The sequence below is a fragment of the Carlito syrichta genome, unplaced genomic scaffold (genome assembly GCF_000164805.1).
Source record: "Carlito syrichta isolate Samal-C Ts95f unplaced genomic scaffold, Tarsius_syrichta-2.0.1 Scaffold305069, whole genome shotgun sequence".
Taxonomy (NCBI): Eukaryota; Metazoa; Chordata; class Mammalia; order Primates; family Tarsiidae; genus Carlito; species Carlito syrichta.
This window is the reverse complement of record NW_007249165.1, coordinates 9305-26122: the sequence shown is the minus strand read 5'-3', so window position 1 is coordinate 26122 and position 16818 is coordinate 9305. Positions and strand designations below refer to the sequence as shown.

Genomic DNA, 16818 nt, shown 5'->3' with positions numbered 1-16818 from the left:
TCCACTTGTCTCAGCCTTCCAAAGTGCTGGGATTACAGGTTGAGCCACAAAGCCCAGCCCTCTTGCTCTTTTTCTAAGGACATCAGTCTTTTTAGATTAGACTAATCTAATCTAAATGTTATAACCTCACTTTACATTAATTGCCTCCTGAAAGGCCCTATCTCCTAAGGTAGTTGTCACTTTGGGGATGGAGGATGCTATTTAGTCCCTTGTAAACAGTTTGTATGCATATCTGAGAAAGTTTGGGCCAACTCAATGGGGAGTGCTGGAGCTAGGGTTGCTCTTTGGAGAGATCTCACACGGGATAGAAATGACCAGCCGGACTAATGGGAGGAATGGAGGCAAGCAAGATGGCGCAGACACAGGGCACCAAGAGGAAAATCTGTTATTACAACAACGGGGATGTTGGAAATTACTATTATGGACAAGGCCACCCAATGAAGCCTCACCGAATCCGCATGACTCACAATTTACTGCTCAACTACAGTCTCTACAGAAAAATGGAAACCTTTCGCCCTCACAAAGCCAATGCTGAGGAGATGACCAAGTACCACAGCGATGACGACATTAAATTCTTACGTTCCATCCATCCAGATAGCATGTTGGAGTACAGCAAGCAGATGCAGAGATTCAGCGTTGGTGAGGACTGTCCAGTATTTGATGGCCTGTTTGAGATCTGTCAGTTGTCTACTGGTGGCTCAGATGAGGAGGGAGAGGGTGGCTGCAAGAACTCTTCCAACTTCAAAAAAGCCAAGAGAGTCAAAACAGAGGATGAAAAAGAAAAAGATTCAGAGGAGAAGAAAGAAGTCACAGAAGAGGAGAAAACCAAACCAAGGAGGAGAAGTCGGAAGCCAAAGGGGTCAAGGAGGAGGTCAAGTTGGCCTGAGCAGACCTCTCCAGCTCTGGCTTCTTACCAAGTCCCCCTTTCTTCTCCAACCCCTCAGATTTTATATTTTCTATTTCTGTGTATTTATATTAAAATTTATCAAATATAGCCGGGCTCGGTGGCTCAGCCTGTAATCCCGCGCCTTTGGGAGGCTGAGGTGAGTGGATGGCCTGAGCCCGCGGGTTCGAGACCCGCCTGGGCAGCGAGACCTCACCTCTACAATAAATAAAAATATCAGCCGGGCGTGGTAGCGCATGCCTGTAGTTCCAGCTACTTGGAAGGCTGAGGCGGCAGGATCGCCGGAGCCCAGCAGGCGAGGCTGTGGTGGCCGGGAGTGGCCACTGCACTCCAGTCTGGGCAACAGAGTGAGACTCGAACTCAAAAAAAAAAAAAAAATTTATTAAATATAAATATTCGCAGGGACTCGACAGAAACCAGGACCCTGAGCCCAGGGAAGCTATGCTAGGTGGACTCTTCTAGTAGTGCCCTTGAAATGCCAAGTGCCTGTTTAATAGTTTTGAAAAGGTGCCTTTACTGAGGACTCTGGAAGTTGGGTCTTCAAGGACCCTGGTTCTTTTCAGGCTCCTAAGGTAACATCAGCCATTTTTAGACTCGTTCTGTTCTCGTACCTTCCCACTGTCCTCAAGTGAGCCGAGAAACTCACACTGCCTGCCCTGTCTTCCCCCAATTCTGCAGGTGGAGGTTGGTACTCTAGTTTCCTTTTTGAGATACTATTTCATTTTTGTTAGACTGTTTGTGATAAAATGGTACAGTTCTTAAAAAAAAAAGAAAGAGAGAGAAAGAGAGAGAGAGAGAGAGAGAGAGAGAAAGAAAGAAAGAAAGAAAGAAAGAAAGAAAGAAAGAAAGAAAGAAAGAAAGAAAGAAAGAAAAAAAAAAGATAGATGACTAGCCCCAATTACCCTAAGAAAAGAGTGGCCTTGAGGGTTGAGGCAGACCCTGAAAGTAAGAATGGCTGGAGGCTGTCATCTAGCTGGATTCCTTATAACTGAATGACAAATTATTGTTTTGGGGGGGGGTTGAGTTGGAGTCTCACTCCATTGCCCAGGCAGGAGTGCAGTGGCACACTCACAGTCACCCCAGTGTTGACCTACTGGGCTCCGGCGATGCTTCCACCTCAGCCTTCCAAGTAGCAAGAACTATAGGCACACACTACCACATCTGGCTAATTTTTGATTTATTGTAGAGACAAGGTCTCGCCAAGTTGCCTGGGCTGGTCTCGAACCTGTGGGCTCAGGCAATTCACTCTCCTCAGCCCCCCAAATTGCTGGGATTACAGACTGAGCCACCGAGCCCGGCCCATCATTTTTATTAAAATAGATGTTTCTTGTTTCTTAAAGTATGATTATGATAACCTTCAGGTCACATTGGCAGGCCTCCCAATTAACCCACCTGAGGAATGTCTTACATCCAGGCTTATAACCTGTCCCTGAGTAAAATATCTTAACCGTGAGTCTCTCGAATCTTATCATGGGTTCCTCAAACTGTTGATGTACTGATTAATACATAACCTACTGACACCAAAAAGGACACCGATTTATTTCTATTTTTAATTTTTATTATTTTAAATGTTTACTTATTTACATTTTAGAGATGGGGTATCACTCTGTCACCCAGGCTGGAGTACAGTGGCATAATCATAGCTCACTGCATCCCCAACCTCCTGGTCTCCCTCCTCAGTCTCCCAAAGTACTAGGATTACAGGCATGAGCCACTGCACCCAAACTTATTTCTAAATCATAAAGTTGTACTGATTTGTTTTGGAATTAGAAAGTTTTACTGATTGTCTTGTGTGAAGAACATTTTAGCCAGTATGTTGTCATCTCAGGACAATAATTATAGTCTCCCTATTATATCCTCCAACAAAAAAAAAAAGGTAACTGATCCAACGTTCCCTTTTCTTTTCCTAAACTTTCTTACAAAAACATTCCAACTTGTAACAGACTTTAAAACACTCCCAACTTTGTCCGTGTGTCTTCCTGAGTCAAACCACACTTTTGGTTTCCCATAAACCTTTCTCAAATTATTTTTGCCTCAACAACTAATTCTCCCAGACAAAACTATATGACTTTGAAGAAAAGTTGTTAATGATTTTCATGCCTTTCTTTCATTTGGGTTCACTCAATCAATTTTAGTGTTCTACTAGTTTCCATGAGATTTTTCAAAACTTCAATAACATTATTAATTTTCTTTTGATAATCTTTATGTTTTTCACTTTTTTATTAGTCTTTGAATATATCATTGTATTCTATTTTTTAATAAAACTTTCTAGAAGTTTAGGTACTTTTCCTAGAAATTAGTCCTCAATTTCATGATCAAATCTACTGTTAATTTTTTTGGGGGGGAGGGCACAGGAACGCAGAGCTCCCTCCCCTCCCCACACACACACCATGTGCTCCTCAAACACACACAGGACAAGTATCCCCTTCAGCATTCTCCATTCCCAGCTCCTAGCCCGGCCCAAACAGCACTTGTCCCCTGAGGGTGAGTTCATCCAGGACAAAACTAGTCTCCTCCTCCAGGCATGCCCAGAGACACGTTGTTACCACCCTCCAGCAGAAAACTCCCTCCTGCTGTCATGTGCTGAAGCCAGGCCCTTCTGCACCTCTCTCTCAAGACCTTTTGCCACCAAGGTGCTGAGAAACGTAGGAAGTGAACCTGGACCACTGGGTCCGGTTCCCTGGAAAGGTAGCTGACCTTGCCTGGTCTGGCCTCTGGACCATTCTGGCAAGCTGAAAACTTGGGTTTTGACTTCTCAGCCTGAGAATGAGACAACCTGAGGACACAAGACAACAGCCTCCTCAGCCCTGGCCCTGGGGACTCTGGCCAGCTGCCAACTGGATGTTCTCTGCTGTCCCAGTGTGTTCCTGCAGCTGGGGAAACAGTTTTGGAAAAGATGTTCCCCGGGACTTCGGGGTGCCCCTACCCCAGAGTCGACTCAGGGAAAGAATGAGTCACCAGCTGCCCCTTCCCCGTCTGCTTTTAGTGCCAAGTAGTGGGACCCCAGCCACATATCCAGAGGCACCTGACCTCCATTTATTATTTTTTTTATAATCAATATTTTTTATTACAATATTATGGGGTACAGTTAAGGGTTAGGTATACAAATATGCTTCGTTCAGGCACCCTTGTTGGTAAGAGGTGTCTCCCCGTCCCCAGACAGATATCTCCCCATCCCCAGACAGATATTTACTACCGTTAATCCAGTCTCCCTTCCTCCCCCCCATAGTTTCCCACCACTGTCAGTCATTTTCTTATAGTATTACATTGGATGTTCAAGGCCCACTATATGAGTGAGAACATGTGATACTCAGATCTTTGTTTCTGTGAGAGGTCACTCAGTATTACAGACCCAGGTTGCTGCGAATTTCCTGATTTTGCTCTTTTTGATGGCTGCTTAGTATTCCATCATGTATATGTACCACATTTTTTAAATCCAGGCCTCTTTTGATGGACAGCATGGTTGGTTCCAGGTTCTTGCTATTGCGAATAATGCTGCAATAAACATTCGTGTGCAGGTATCTTTTTGATAGAGTGATTTGAGTTCTTCGGGGTATATTCCCAGTAGGGGGATTGCAGGGTCAAATTAATTCCAAATGGATCAGAGACCTACATGTAAAACCTCAAACCATAAGAACCTGACCTCCATTTAAACTTTCCCGTCTCTCACAGTTTCATCCGCCTTTTGGCGGTGCTTTCTTGAGTTCTCAGGCTGGAGGAAAGAGAAACTGAGAGCATCCAACAAGTGCTGAGCTGTACTGTGTGCAAATCCAGCCCTGGGCGCCGTGAGACACGATTCCTAGAGGCATGCAAAAGCTAAGGCGAAAGGGTGCGCAAAGGAAGGATACTGGTTCCCAGCCACAGTGCACACACTCGTACATCTGAATTCGGGGTTTGCTGGCTGGGGCCCCAAGAGCAGAAACCTGAGCCCCAGACGGGCCCCTCCTATTCCCTGCTGGCATCCCCTGCCCATGGAAAAAGGCACCAGCGAACACAGGCTCCGGTACCCGCAGGGACTGTCTGGCGATCGTGCAGGGACGGCTGACCCAGTTACCTACGAGTGACCTCGGGCCGCGGGGCTAGACGCGGGCTCCTTTCCACTTGCAGCCTTCCGTTGTTAATGTTTTTACTACAATAAATTCTTCTGTGTTCTCTTTGCTCTTCTTCAATTTGCTTTGTCGTACTTCCTCTTCCTTCAATAAGTCTAATCCATGAAGCATTTTTCGTTTATTTACTTCCACCGATAGTGTATTATACTTGTTAAATTTAAATTAGATGTTTTCTTTTATATAAATAGAACAAAATAGAAGGAAAACAAAAATAATGATGTCTCATCACTCCAAAATAATGTAACTATTAATAGTTGGGTATTTTCTTTCTCTGTGTTCAATTTTTTAAAAATTGTGTTCTCTTTTTTATCCCAAACAACAAAAAGTCGTGCTAAATGCACTTACATAAGAACATGAGTACATTATTTCACAGCTTTCATGGTATAATTGGTATATTATAAAATTAACGTCACCGATTTTATAGATACTAGAAAAGTATTTCTCCTGGGAGTTTTTTTTCTTTTTCTTTTAATATGTTGAGATTTTTAAAAAAAATACAACAAAGTATACAGAGTAAAACACTAAGTATGCATATTCCCCTCCCCAAAAGAGCAAAGATTAACATTTAAAAGATATTTGCTTCTAGTCACTTTATGTGTTTATATAAAAATAGCATTGGTGGTGTTTGCATATAATACATATTTCTACTTATTTGAAGTAACTTTAGAGATAAAGTCTCTTTGACTCAGAACTCTACTCACGATTACCTCACTATCTACCTTGACACTATTAATTATGATTTGTTGCACTTTCTTCCAATTCATCCTTTTTTGTATACATTTTCATTACATACATTAATAGACCTTGCTAAAGAATACACAGTGTTTTTTTTTTTAACAAACAGTCCCATTACAAAGTGGACAAAAGATATGAATAGACATTTCTCAAAACAAGACACACGAGCAGCCAACAGATACATGAAACACTGCTCAGCCTCTCTAATCATCAAAGAAATGCAAATTAAAACTGTACTGAGATACCACCTAACTCGTCAGGATGGCCATTATCAGTAATTCAAAAAACAACAGATGCTGGAGAGGATGTGGGGAAAAGGGAACAATTCTACACTGTTGGTGGGACTGTAAACTAGTACATCCTCTGTGGAAAACAGTGTGGCAGTTCCTGAAAGATCTAAAAATCGACCTTCCATATGACCCTGCAATTCCCCTTCTGGGAATATACCCAAAGGAACTCAAATTACTCTATGAAAAACACTCTATGAGAACACTCTATGCTCTCACTCATAAGTGGACTTTGCACAAGTATCATAATATTACAAGAAAGGGATTGACAATAATGGGAAACTGCCCGGGAAGGGGGAGCACACCTCATCAACAAGGGTACCTGCATAATGAACATTTGTATAACTAACCTTGAATTGTACTCCACATCTTTAAAATTAAAAATTAAAAAAAAAAAAAAAAAGAACAGGCCGGGCTCAGTGGCTCAAGCCTATAATCCCAGCACTTTGGGAGGCCGAGGTGAGGATTGCCTGAGCCCAGGGGTTCGAGACCAGCCTGGGCAACTTGATGAGACCTCGTCTCTACAATAAATCAAAAAATTAGCCAGGCGTGCACGCCTGTAGTTCCGGCTACTTGGAAGGCTGAGGTGGAAAAATTGCCTGAGCCCAGCAGGTTAACTGGGGTGGCCGTGAATGTGTCACTGCTCCCCAGTCTGGGCGACACAGTGAGACTCTGGCTCAGGAAAAAAAAGGAACATACAGTTTTCTTAAAGCAAATCTTTGTGAATTGCATCTTATTGTATTTATTGCTTGGAAACTTGCCTTTTTGCTCAACCTGACATCTGAATTGTTATATGTCAATCTAGTTCATTCATTTAACCCTGATATTCTTCATTCAGGGCTTCATCCATTTCTCTAGGGACCTTTCTCAGCTTTAGCTGGTTCAGTGCTGCCGTTCACATTCTTACACAAGCTGAGGTAAAAACGCATATATTTGGCCACTCCGGTCAGCATACACTTCTGTCCTTTTGCCCTCCCCTCAAAGTGCTTGCCCTTGACTTTTGCTGGTGACTACACATCTCAACCTGTGAAATTGGCCACACTGCAGGCTGCAACACTTTATGAGAAGTAAAGCTCTTCTTTCCAAATTTCTGAACAAACTGCTGAGCCTCACTTCCCAGAGTTGCCCATTCAGCAGACCCAGATGGGGGTCAAGAATCTGAATTTCTAACAGTTTGCCAGGTGATGCTTCTATCTTGTTCGATGAACCACAGTTGGAGAATTATTGTTCAGTGCATACATTTAGGATTGGTTAATGATCAGTAAGCTGTTTGTCTTTTACATGTAACTAGATATTGTTTGTTTGTTTGTTTGTTTGTTTGTTTGTTTCCTGAGTTAGGATCTCACTCTGTCACCCAGCCTGGAGTGCCGTGGCATGGATCATGATTCACTGCAGCCTAGACCTCCTGGGCTTAGGCAATCCTCTCTCCTCAGCCTCCCAAGTAGCTGGGACTACAGGTGTGCACCACCATGCCTGACCTATTTATTTATTTATTTATTTGTAGAAACAAGGTCTCTCTATGTTGCCCAGGCTGGTCTTGAACCTCCCTGGGGTCAGGCAATCCTCTTGCCTTGGCCTCCCAAAGTGCTGGGATTACAGGCATGAGCCACCATGCCCAGCAACAAATATTTTTAATTAAAGGAACAGACCCACACAAGGCATGGAGGCTCACACCTGTAATCCCAACACTCTGGGAGACAGAGGCAAGAGGATTGCCTGAACCCAGGGGATCGAGACCAGTCTGGGCAACATAGAGAGACCTCGTCTCTACAAAAAATAAAAAAATTAGTCAGGTACGGTGGTGCGTGCCTGTAGTTCTAGCTACTTGGAAGGCTGGGGCAGGAAGATCACCTGAGCCCAGGAGGCTGAGGTTGCAGTGAGCCATGATTGTGCCACTGCGCTCAAGCCTGGACAACAGAGTGAGACTCTAACTAAAAAAAAAAAAGGAACAGGCGACCCCTTTGGGTCCCCTCCCACTGTGGAAACTTTTCTATTCTCTCAATAAATCCTGCTTTCTATTTTAAAAAAAGGAACAGACCAGATATTTTGATAATAATAAAATAACATACCACTATTCATTCATTAACAGAATTAGCTTTAGCCAATGTTAATGTTCTGTTACAGTGGCTTCATATCTTTTTTTGAGTAACGAAATAATACCTATACAGAAGGTGTTCTTTTCCTATTCCCCTCCATTCTCTGCTTTCCTTCTCAGAGGAAACTTTCATGTGATAGCTCAATGCATGTTGTACATGTATCCATAAGTATATATAGGATAAAAGGCAAGTACCATATATTTATTGGTTATAAAATGAGAAAACAAATCATGATATAACAATATAGTGCATATGCTGTGGTAGTTACAATTAAGTAAGCAAACCTGAGTGTATCAACATTAATACAAAATAAATATTAAGTAAGAAAGCCAACGGTACTTTAGCATACACAGTAGGATTCTGTCTTTATACAACTTTTTATTTTATTTTAAATATTATAATCAATATTTTTTATTATGATATTGTGGGGTACAGTTAAGGGTTAGGTGTACAAATATGCTTCGTTCAGGCACCCTTGTTGATAAGAGGTGTCTCCCCGTCTCCAGACAGATATTTACTACCGTTAATCCCATCTCCCTCCCTTCCCCCCCCATAGTTTCCCACTACTGTCAGTCATTTTCTTATAGTTCATACAACTTTTTAAAACAAACTTTTTAAAAAACCAATGTACTTGATCATGGAAGAATAATACCAAATATAATAAAAGTGTATGGGAATAATTATATCGGTTAGTGTAGTGGTTTCTTCAAGGAAGAAAAAGAATCAAGATCATACAAATATAGGCTATCAGGGGCTTCAGCCCTACCTGCATTGTTTATTGCAATAAAAATATCTAAAGTGAGGATGGTGAGATGTGTATATTTGGTGATATTGACTGGTGGTTAGCCAGTCCTTCACTGATGTCTATTCTTTTTTTTTTTTTTTCTTTTTTGAGTTAGAGCCTCACTCTGTTGCCAGACTGGAGTGCAGCAGCATGATCACAGCTCATAGATCTCTTGGGGTCAGGCAATCTTTCCTCCTCAAACTTGTGAGCAGTTTGGACTTTAGACAAATGCCACCATGCCTGGTTAATTTTTTTTTTTTTTTTAATTTCTTTGTAGAGGCAGTGTCTCACTATGTTGCTCAGGCAGATCACAAACTCCTGGGCTTAAGTGATCCTCCCACCTCAGCCTCCCAAAGTGCTGGAATTACAGGCATGAACCACCATACCCAGTCTATACTTTTTATTATTATGGAGTAATCCATAATAAAAATTAAAATGCATGTTTAGATTTTTGAAATGTTTTAATACTCTCACTGGGCATGATGGTTCACACCTGTAAACCCAGCATTCTGGCAGGTGAGGGCAAGAGGATTGCCTGAGCCCAGGGATTCGAGACTGGCCTGGGGAACTTAGCGAGATATCTTCTCTACAAAAAGCCAAAAAATTAGCCAGGTGTGGTGGTGTTTGCCTGTAATCCTGCTACTTGGAAGGCTGGAGTGGGAGGATCGACTGAGCCCAGCAGATCGAGGTGTGGTAGCCATGAGCATACCACTGCATTCTAGTTTGGATGACAGAGTGAGACCTCAATTCAACAAATAAATAAAATATTCATGCTGTAGAGCTTATATCATACAGATTTTTTCTATGGTTGATTTTTATTGCCTCTATTGTTGATTTTCATTGCCTATATTGGCGTGTTCAATTTCTTTTTATATTTAATTCCCTTGGATCACCATATTTTCATGTCAAATGAACATTGATATCATTGATACTTCTTCCCTTTTCTCTGAACATGACCAAGATTTCCAGTGGGAGAGTTTCCGCACATAAGCCCATCCCTGAAATTGCAGGTGTTATGCAGGGAACAGTCTCTCTACTCCTTTCTCCAACCTGATCATGTCCTCCTATGAGGGAAACCCTCGAGGTGTGTTGTTTATGGCAGAAAAAAAATCCCATGGAATGTGTCACTGTAAGCGTCTCATGTACTGAACACTGTACTGGCTGCATTTCACCTATTCATATCTCATCATGAGATTTTAAAATACCTCACATTACACAAATGAGGGCACCAGACTATTTACACAGTTGAAGAATTTCCCAAAACACAAAGTCAGTGCCTAAACTCAATTCAGAGTATGTAATCTAAGAATTACACCATTCATTGATGTTCTGATGGTCACTTTTGTGCCCCCCAGTAGAGACAGAACCATGCTCAAAGGGAAATTCTTATGAGGCCCCCTGGTAGTAGTGTATCTTATAAGTCTTTGCCTTCCAAGGACCCGCAAATTTTCCTATTTTCGTCTGACTTTTATGTGTGTGTGTGAGAGAGAAAGGGAGGCCCTCACTCTGTCACCCAGGTTGAAGTGCAGTCGCACAATCACAGCTCACTGCAGCCTCCACCTCCTGAGCTCAGGTGATCCTCTCGCCTCAGCCTCCCATGTAGCTGTGATTACAGGCATGTGCCATCATGCCTGGCTAATTTGTGTGTGTGTGGTGTGTGTGTGTGTGTGTGTGTTTTAGAGACAAAGTCTCACTATGTTGCCCAGGCTGGTCTCAAACTCCTGGGCTCTAGCAATTCTCCCGCCTTGGTTTCCCAAAGTTCTGGGATTACAGGCGCGTGCCACCATGCCCAGACTTCATCTGTCTTTTTAGGAACCTATGCATTTCATTCTTTCTTCCATTCAGTTGCTTTAAAAAAAATTCATATGCCATCAACCACATTAAGAGACTCAGTTCAAATTTCATTCTGATCTTTCAGTTTGTTGAAAAGCATGGAATAATCCTAAAGGATTAGAGCCATGTCTTTATTTCATTTTCAGCACTCACCACATATGTGAAAAAAAACAATAAAATTTTGGACTGATTATATGAGTAAAGGAAAGAAGAGGAAGGAGAGAAGAATGGAGAGGGCAAGTATGCAGAGAGAAAGATTTGAATATTTACTGGGGCTCAGCATACAGATGGAGGAGTTTTTCTAGAGCAGTTGTTTGCAAACTTTAACCTAAGTAGAAACATCTAGAGGCATATTAAAACATATTTTTGGCCCCGTGTGGTGGCTCGAGCCTGTAATCCCAGCACTTTGGGAGGCCAAGGCAGAAGGATTGCTTGAGCCTAGGAGTTTGGGACAAGCCTGGCCAACACCGCGAGACTTCGTCTCTACAAAAAATTTTAAAAACATTAGCCAGGTATGGTGGCGCATGCCCATAGTCCCAGCTACTTGTGAGGCTGAGGTGGAAGGATCACCTGAGCCAGGACGTCAAGGTTGTTGTGAACCATGATTGTCCCACTACTCTCAGACTGGGTGACAGAGTAAGACTGCCAACCCAAACAAAACAAAGCAACAAAAAAACAGATTTTTGGTCATCATTTCAGAATTCATCACTAGAAAGTATGGAGTGGGGCCCAAGATTGTGTATTTCTCACAAAATCCCAGGTGCTGTTCTTGCTGCTGCTGGTGCAGAAACCATATATTTTATTTTCTTGTCACTGATGTTTCAGATGAGATCATCACCAACATGAAAGCTAGAAACCAAATGAAAGTTTCAGAATTTTCTCTCCTGGGACTGACAGAGGACCCAGAATGACAGCCCAACCTCTTCGGCCTGTTCCTGTTCACGTACCTGGTCACCATCCTTGGGAACCTGCTCATTATCCTGGTCACCAGCTCTGACTCCCAACTCCACATCCCCATGTGCTTCTTCCTCTCCAACCTGTCCTTCATTGACAACTGTTTCACCTCCACCACACTCCCCAAGATGCTGGTGAACATCCAGACACAGAGCAAATCCATCAGTTGCACAGGCTGCCTCACCCGGGCCTGCTTTGTCCTGGCTTTTGCCGGACTAGAAAACTCTCCTCTTGCAGCAATGGCGTAGGACTGCTTTGTGGCCATCTGCCAACCTCTGAGATCCACGGTCATCCTGAATCCCAGGCTGTGTGGTCTCCTCATCTATTTTCTCTGGTCACTAGCGTTGTGGACACTACAACGCTACAACGTCTGACGGTGTTGTGGCTGTCCTGCACAGACCAGAAACCATCTCCCACTTCTTTTGTGAACTTGCTCAGATCCTCAAGCTTGCCTGTTCTGATCCCCTCACCAATAATATCCTGGTGTGTTTAGTGACTAGCCTACTGGATGGTGGTCCTCCCCTTGAGATCATTTTATTTGATGTTCAAATGTTTTTCTCTGTTCTGAGAATGTCATCAGCTGAGGAAAGTAGAATGCTTTTTCCACCTGTGGGTCTCACCTCTCAGTTGTTTTCATGTTCTATGGGACCGTTTTTGGGGTGTACATTCACTTTGTGATTAGTGAGTCTTTCAAGAAGACCACAGCAGACTCAGTGATATACACAGTGGTCCCTCCCATGATAAACCCCTTCATCTACAGCCTGAGGAATATGAAGGGATCCTTGAGGAAACTCATCGGATGAGGATGTTTCTGAGGATTGTGTCATCTGCCTTGGACCTGAGTTTCTAGAATGAGTCAAAGAACTGAGCAAAAATGATGGACTCTTCCATCACCACGTTCTTGTTTTTTTCTTGCTTTTTTCTTTGTTACTCTATTTTATTATAAAGATGTGGGGTACAAGTGAGGGCTAGGTACATAAGTAGTCTAGGTGCAGTTTGGGTCTCCCACTGGTCCTCATTTCCCCTGGTTTAGAATCAGGTACACTTAGTGGTGTTATGTTCCTCCTCCCCAGTATAGTGTACCGCAACTGCCAAGTCCTCTCTTGTAGTATTTTGGTAAATGTTCAGAACCCACTTGTGATGAGAACATGTGGTATTCAGTTCTTTGTTTCTGTGATAGATCACTGGGTATGACGGACTCTAAATCCAGCCAGTTTGCTGTAAAGTCTATCACTTTGTCCTTCTTGATGACTGCATAATACTCCATCATGTATATGTATCACATTTTCTTTATCCAGTCCGTTTTTGATGGGCAGCAGGGTTGGTTCCATGTTTTTGCTATTGTGAATAGTGCTGCAGTTAACATGTGTGTGCAGGTGTCTGTCATGTAGAATGATTTGATTTCCTCCAGCTATATTCCCAGGAAGTGGAGCTGGGTCATATGGAAGGTCAATTTCTAGTTTCCTTCACTCCTACCAACAGTGTAGAAATGTTCCCTTTTCTCTGCACCCACACCTGCATCTGTTGTTTGTTTGTTTGTTAATGATGACTGTCCTGACTACATAGTTCTTGTTGTTTTTTGAGTTGGAGTCTCACTCTGTCGCCCAGACTGGAGTGCAGTGGCCACTCCCGGCCACCGCAGCCTCGACCTGCTGGGCTCTGGCGATCCTTCCGCCTCAGCCTTCCGAGTAGCTGGAATACAGGCGCGTTACCACGCCCGGCTAATTTTTTGATTTATTGTAGAGATGAGGTCTCGCTGCCCAGGCGGGTCTCGAACCCGCGGGCTCAGGCAATCCACTCACCTCAGCCTCCCAAAGGCGTGGGATTACAGGCTGAGCCACCGAGCCCGGTGACTACATAGTTCTTAAGCTCAATAGTTAGATACCATAATGACTAAGAGCAGGTCAACTTACATTTCAAAACTGACTTTGATCCTCTCTAGCATTGAGTGTTTTTTGTTTGTTCGTTTGTTTGTTTGTTTTTGAGACAGGATCTTGCTCTGCTTCCCAGGCTGGAGTGCAGTGGCATGATCATAGCTCACCATAGCCTCAAACAGTCCTCCCATCTCATCATCCCAGCCTCCGGGAGCTGGGACTACAGGTTTGTGCCACCACACTCAACTAATTTAATTTTTTTTTGTAGAGACAGTGTCTTGCTATGTTGTCCAGGCTGACTATGAACTCCTGACCTCAAGCAGTCCTCCCGTCTCAGCCTTCCAAATTGCTGGGATTGCAGATGTGAGCCACTGTGGTTGTCCAGGATTTTTTAAATTTATATGACTTCTCTGAGTTTGATTTCTTGGTCAGGTTCCACAGAAGCAGAACCTGAGAAAAGGATTCTTGCTGTCATGATTTGGGGGCAATGTTTTTAGGCGAAGGTTGGTGGCAACAGGTGAGTAGAACAAAGAAAGAATTTCATTATAGCAAGACAACTAGCTTCATTTTGAACTCATGGATAGTGTCATGCATATAGTTTCCCCGAATTATTCCCACTTTAAATCCTACTTTATGCCTTCACATCCTGAGTTTCATTACAAGGGCTTGTAACAATGGATTATAATGGCAGACTTCTGTTTGGCTGGGGTAATTTTCCAGAGAACACAGCAGCTGTGCATCCTTGTCTGTCAACCTTGACAGCACCTGGGATAGGCTCACAACCAGTGTTCTGTCCACATGGCACCAATAGCACCTGTGATATTGGCTTCCTCACACATGAAATTAGCATAAATAGTTTATGCCAAGATTGGACATGATTTTGAGATCTTTGAAAATGCTGTTACTCAAGTTAGTTCAATCAATTAAGACAACTATCTTTAGCCAGCCGTGGGTGGCATGCACCTGTAATCCCAGCACATTGGTAGACTGTGATGGGAGGACCGCTTGAGCCCAGGAGTTCAAGGTAAGACTAGACAACATAGTGAGACCCCACCTCTATACAAAATTAATATATATCATAAAAGTTATATAATTGCTTTAGCAAATTAGAATTCAGAAGATGTACATCCAGGTACAATATACTGGGCTCTATCCATTCTTCTGTGAACTAACTTCATCCTAGTGCTGGTTCCTTTTGTGGTCACCAGATGCCTAGATTAATTGCACATGTCATGTCCCACATGACACCTAGAGCCAGAATGCTTACTGTCTTCCTTGAATGTTTTTTCAATAGAGGAGAGACCTCTCCAAGGATTCATTTATAAAATCTCTTTTCACGTATTATAATTCAGAATTGGAAACTATACCTATCTGCAAATGAATCTCTGTTGAGGTAAATTGTATTATCGTGAGCAGATTTGACAGTGCAGAAAAGTGATTCACAAACCTTACCATGCCTTAGCACCACCCAGAGAGATTGTTAGAACAACATTTCCTGGGTCCAGTCCTCAGAGATTATAGTTCAGCAGTGTGGAGCGGACCCTTGAACGTTCATTTCTTACAAAAGCATGGGTGATGCCACCATGGATGGACTGAGGATGACCCCTAGAGAAATACTGATGTAGAATGTAATCACTGTTGAGACATCATTTGGCACAAACAGTAAATAATAGATAAAATGTAATATTATTGTATTTATAGCTAGTCTTCTACCCTTAGACCTTGAATTCATTTTGCTTTCACATTTTCTTTTTTTTTTTTTTTTTTTTTGAGTTGAAGTCTCACTCTGTCACCCAGACTGAAGTGCAGTGGCCGCTCCTGACTACTGCAGCCTTGACCTGCTGGGCTCCGGCGAGCCTTCCACCTCAGCCTTCCAAGTAGCTGGAACTACAGGCACGCGCTACCATGCCCGGCTACTTTTTGATATATTATAGAGATGAGGTCTCCCCAAGTTGCCCAGGCGGGTCTCGAACCCATGGGCTCAGGCAATCCACCCACCTTGGCCTCCCAAAGCACTGGGATTACAGGCTGAGTCACCGAGCCCAACTGCTTTCACGTTTTTACACACTTGCTTCAACAATTTACTTTGCTTACTATAAGTTGTATATGTTTTGAGTAGATCTAGTGATATAATTACATAAATAATTATTGAGTGTTCAAGTCTACTGAACTTGGTCTAGAAGTTTACTCGCTTCGATTCCCTCACATCGATTACTTTCTAAGAGTGACTTTGGATTTTTTCTCTTTCTCTTTGGGTCATCATTTCTGATTATTTCTTTCTTTCTTTCCTTCTTTCTTTCTTTCCTTCCTTCCTTCCTTCTTTCTTTCTTTCTATCTTTCTTTCTTTCTCTTTTGAGTTGGAGCCTCACTCTGTTGCCCAGGCTGGAATGTAGTGGCACACTCATGGCCACCACCTCGACCTTCTAGGCTCAGGTCCTTCTGCCTCAGCCTTTCAAGTAGCTGGAAACACAGGTATGCACCACCATGCCTGGCTGATTTATCTTTTTATTTTTATTTTTTGAGTTGGAGTCTCACTCCATTGCCCAGGCTGGAGAGCAGTGACATACTCATGGCCACTTCAGCGTCGACCTGCTGGGCTCTGGCAATCCTTCTGCCTCAGCCTTCCAAGTAGCCAGAACTACAGGTGCATGCTTCCACACCTGGCTAATTTTTGATTTATTGTAGAGACGAGGTCTCACTAAGTTTCCTGGGCTGCTCTCGAACCCACAGACTCAGGCAAGCCACTCACCTCAGCCTCCCAAAGTGCTGGGATTATAGGCTGAGCCACCGAGCCCAGCCTGATTTTTTTATTTACTGTAGAGATGAGGTCTCAGGCTGATTACCGTAAACTCGGGTAATCCTCTCGCCTCCGCCACCCAAAGTGCTGTACAGGCTTGAGTCACTACACCTGACTCTGATCATTTCTTATTCATCCCCCATGAAGGTCACACAACAAAATTGATTTGAATAAAATGAATAGGATCACTGCTGTCTTAGATGAACTTTGCCACGTGTGGCAGATCTTTGGTATAATACTGGAAAGAAGCAAAGGGGAATCTGCATTTTTGGAGGATCATTTTTACATCAAGAAGATAATTTGTGGTGAGAGTGGGTGTCTCTCAGGAAAATCAAGGAAATGTCCAGAGAGTCTTCTGGTCATCCCTGATGGCATTGTATTCAGCACCACGACTGTGGGACAGCTCCAAAGCAGACATTCAAGGCCTTTGGTGGGAAAATACTTT

General features: G+C 43.0%; 1 pseudogene; it reads left to right on the top strand.

Moving 5' to 3' along the window:
* Positions 1-350: 350 nt before the first annotated feature.
* On the top strand, positions 351-4968 carry LOC103263404 (annotated as a pseudogene).
* The last annotated feature ends 11850 nt before the right edge of the window (positions 4969-16818 follow it).